The sequence below is a fragment of the Pygoscelis adeliae genome, unplaced genomic scaffold, assembly GCF_000699105.1.
Source record: "Pygoscelis adeliae isolate BGI_AS28 unplaced genomic scaffold, ASM69910v1 Scaffold60, whole genome shotgun sequence".
In the NCBI taxonomy this organism is placed as follows: Eukaryota; Metazoa; Chordata; class Aves; order Sphenisciformes; family Spheniscidae; genus Pygoscelis; species Pygoscelis adeliae.
Window position 1 is genome coordinate 1,121,248 of NW_008823954.1, and position 4,564 is coordinate 1,125,811.

Here is a 4,564-nt window from a genome sequence, read left to right on the forward strand (position 1 = left end):
ATTTTTTGTCTCAGTTGCTGTAGGCAGTCTCACCGTCCCACCTCTTCTTCAGCTTTGTGAATAAAAGAGGTGGCCAGCCTGCAGCTGACCTAGAGGTATGGTGACTCTTGGGCCCACGTCTTGTGTCCCCAGGCTACGGGCGGCATGGAGAGCCCTGGCTCCCCTGGGGACCTCTGTGCAGGCTGTGAACCTGGCTACAGAACATGTCCTCTCTGAGCAGAAGCTGGGATGCTGGTTTCTCTCGGGAGGTGGCAGCACAGCCAGATGCGATCAGCATTTGCAGCTTGGTGCCCAGAACTGCAAAGGGGTGGCAGGGAGGAGGTGGCGTTGGTGTGGATTCCTTCTGAGGTGGAGTTCCTTGGTGGGGGCGAGGATTAGGATGGGGAGTGCAGGGGTGTTGAGGCATAGGAGGGATGGCTTCAAACCCGTTCTTGAAGCAGAGTGGAATCAGCACAACATCCTCACTGTAATGCACTGGGGTCTGTTGATCCTGACCACGTTTCTCTGTATCAGCTGCTGCTGATCGTCAGGTGTGATGCTGGGATGCCCACTGTGGGGATAGTGTCATTTGTTGAGCCTAGAGCCACACCCCCAGCTGCTCTTTTTCACGTGTGGGGAAAGGCTGTCTGCAGGAGATTGGGCACAGTCATTAAGTATCATGGTTTTTGCAAGCACCTACTTACCTGCAGGCTGTCAAGATGGTTGCATGTTATTTTATCTGCAAGTTACTAAGCAGCTTTTGGTAAAATACCGTGAGAAAGGAAGAGCAACAATTAGTCACCATCCCATGAAACTGTACAACCTGCTCCTCTCTCAGAATCTCACCTGTTCTTCTTAGCTGGATTACTGGGGGCTGGAGGCTCCATTTCTCTCCTGAGGTTTTAGTAACGGATTGCAAAGCCAGGGGTACTATATGGGATATAATGTGACCATCATCTGGAAAACATGCACAGAGGCAGAGGGTTTGGGTTTCTCCAGAAACCAAGCACAGTCTGGTCCAAAAATCTATGGGATATATTGCTTAATCTACCACTCCGGCTCTGTTCTTTGAATTCAGCTTTCCTATGCCAAGCACACTGAATCAGCTGGGAATGCTAGGGAGCCCTGGTGGGAGGTTGTTTGCTTACTTCATGAACTTTGAGAAGTTTTGTGGCAACATGGAAAGACAGTAGATTCAGCTCTGCCCTGATAGCCATTTGTGAATGCTGTCTGTGGGTTTGGGCATCCAAAAGCGAACGGTGCTAGAAATCCCAACTTAGTCAGTTCAAATGGTTTTAGTAGCATCAGCAACTGGAGGGCAGCCAGCCAGCCCTACAGTTCTTTGAAAAGTAATAAAATGCACTTGATTTTTACTCCTTGACTTGCAACCACTGAACGGGAACTAGTCTCATATACCAGGTAATTCCTGCTTCACGCTGCTTAGGGCACCACTGAAATCACACCTTTAACAGGCAGCACTGAGAGGATGAAGCACAGAAAGGCAGCAGAAAAACTTGAAGTTTGTAAACACTTAGAAAGGGGCCACCTCCCTTTTTTCCCCGCTCTTTGCTCCTGGCAGTGTTGGAAGGCTCATCCCTACTCTCATGACTGTACAGTAAGGGAAAGGTGTTGCTCTGAAGATTGTCTCCTCTCTTTCAGAACATTTTTGTTTCCGAGAGTGCCCCGAGTGCCCCAGAGAGATCCTGTGGCATTGGTGTGCACAGTGAGGATGTCTCGTGGTAACAGAGGATGCACCACTCATCTTGTCTGCAGGGCTGGGAAGTGGAATGCAAAAGGCTCAGGCAGCGAGGACTGAAAAGCAAAGCAACCTTTCCTGTGTGCATTTTCCTTCTGACTCAGTTCTGGGGGATCCTTCCCCTGCCGTGTGGATCCCTCTGTTCTGGTGCCTCAGAGGAACAAGTTTTGTCGGTACCACCACCAGGCCTTCTGCCCGGTCCCTGCACGGGTGCAGTTGTGGAGAGCCAGGGCTACAAGCAGCTGCCCCTCCACTAACAGTTCCACAGCAGTCCAGACAGGCACACACTTTCAAAGGGTGCACGTATAGAGGGGGAATCGTTTGGGGGATAAATCCCACATAGGAAAATGTTGGTGGCTGCAGAAAAAACCACACCAACAGATGGACCGTAGAGGAGAAAGACGATGACCGAAGTGAAAGACACTGGTTTTGGAAGGTAATTAATTTTACTGGAGTCACCAGGTTGTTGGTACCTTGCCTGTTGGAACAGTTTTGGACAACTGGGAGAGGGAGTTTGTCTCATTTTAATTGGGACTAACCATATTCAGAGCAGTTGCCCTGTGTCACCCAGTCTGTCTGTCCACCTGCCTTTTCAGCTTGGCAGTCTCCTCTTTTTCCCCTGCACGTCCCAGTGATTTGAAAAATGATCCATTCTTCAAAGCATCTCTGGTAATTTGGACCGCAGTGTTATATTTCTTTTGAGGCTGATGCATTTCAAAGCTGCAGCCTTTCTTTCTGCAGCAGCTGTTGACACCTCGCTATAACATAGCCCTAGGAGGGGGAAAACAGGTCTGAGGGGCTGCACTTTTCCTATGAGGAAAGAAGTTAGAGATGGCACTAAAATCAACAGAAAACAGATTATTTCATGTACAGTAAAGACAGTGGCTCAGACCTTTTTATGAAGTGCAAGACTATTAGGGAATACCATCACTCATTTCACTTTGCGAAGCACACTGGAGATCTCTTAATGCACTTCCCATTGTTGGTATTATGTACCTGCACACATGTATCAGTGCAGATTAATTAAATAAGCATGCAGATATATGTTCTATTCTGCACCATGTTTGTTACCTTTTTTCCTGAAAACACCACCACCTTTTTAACAGGACTTAACTCAAGATCTGCATTGCTATATTCTTTTGCTGCCAGATACAGAAAGATAAATCCAGACCGTATGATTGCTGGCTGCATGGCTTTTTCCCATTGGCAACCATCTCCCCATGGTGACATCAGCTGAGGTGGGAAGACTATAATTTTGTATTGCACTAGTCATTTAAAGTGAAAATGAATGTTAACATTTCTCTGGTATGCATATGCCCTACTGTACATTTAAAAAAAAATCCTGCTGAGTAATGTCCTACTGGGGACATTACCATACAGGTTTAAAGTTAAAATTCATGTTTCTATTAAAAAGAAAATCTTGCAAATTCTGCTTTGAAAAGAGCTATTTTCCTGAAGGTGAAAAAATCAATTTTGTCAAGCACCCATCTCCTGTTTTCAAAATACTCCTTTGCAGTGGCCTTCACACTAGTCCTGAATAAGGAGCAACAAGATGAAAAGCTGAATCTGTGCAGCTTCATTTTATTGTTAGCAATAAGAGATGCATCGTAACTGAGCAGCATCTGGTGAAAGGGGCAGTTAACTGAAATGGAAACTTTCCACATAGATAACCAGAGGTGTTAAAGGGAGTATAAATGAGTGAGGGCATTTTTCTTCTTCAAACTTACTTTTACTGTGTGTTTGCGACTTCCAGGCTCAACCTGACCCTGCAAACATCTAGGTACGTGCTTAACTCAAGGCACAAGTGTTACATGTCTTTCAAATATGAATCCCAATCCCACTGAAAATTATTCCAACACATCCAATGGCAGCAGCATCTTGTCCTTACTGCAGGCCCCTACTTTAGGTTAAAGTTTATTTGGAGACTGCCAGGCATCCCATCCCAGCCGGCACTGGATCACAGGTAAAAGCTGTATGCATACAGCAAGATGGATATGATGGAGCCAGACTGGAACTGTGCTGTTTGGCCCAAATGCTTATGATAGGTACAGTATAGATATTGCTTGCCTGTACATATGCAAGGGAATGCCCTTTCTATGCTTCTACCACCTCCTCCTTCCCACATCTATGGAGCAACACGGTGTAAAAACTGATTTAAAAGGGTTGATTCTGCAGAGAGAGAGCACATCTACAAGGACCTGCGAAGCTGGGTGACATTCCAAGACCTGCTGTTGTCCTGCTGGGGACTATCTTCCCCTCAGTTTCCACACCTTGGGGAATACTACTACTGACCTTCTCAGAAAAGTACTTTGAGCTGTACTGATGGAGAGAGGAAGTTCCCAGTACTAGCTCCCATGCCTGTTGCCTCCATCTTTGCAACAGAATAGGCAGGGCTTGGGCAAGCTCCAGCACCACAAGTAAAACCCACGCTGATAATCAATATTGTTAGCCTAATTCACGTGCTAAAAGAGTAGTCTGGACAATACGAATTCTTTCTTTAGCAATTCTGGCATTCCATTAAAAAAAACCTGGACTGCTAGCGAACAAAAGGGCTACGCTAGTAACACCAATGAGCCTACCTCGCTCTGCACTTGCTGGGGATCAATTAGGATGCAAGAAAACGAGCAGAAAGTTTATTAAGGGCTGAAGCCCTTCACAGTAGGGCAGAAAGACAAATCCCAAGTGATTTTAGCGAAGCGCTGAACAAGAATCAGAGCCCGAGTGCGTGAAGCAGCTTGTGGGGGTCCGGGGTTGCACTCAGAAGTGATCCTTCGGACAGGGAGCCAAACCCCCTGTTAGGCACGGCACCTCACTTGGCTGCCTGCCGTG

At 46.8% G+C, this 4,564-nt stretch overlaps 1 protein-coding gene across 1 annotated transcript in view; it reads left to right on the plus strand.

Annotated features, from left to right (window-relative positions):
• Positions 1-4,564, plus strand: part of RBX1 (ring-box 1, E3 ubiquitin protein ligase) — a 17,265-nt gene that overhangs the window by 285 nt on the left and 12,416 nt on the right. The gene's annotated exons all lie outside the window — the stretch shown is intronic.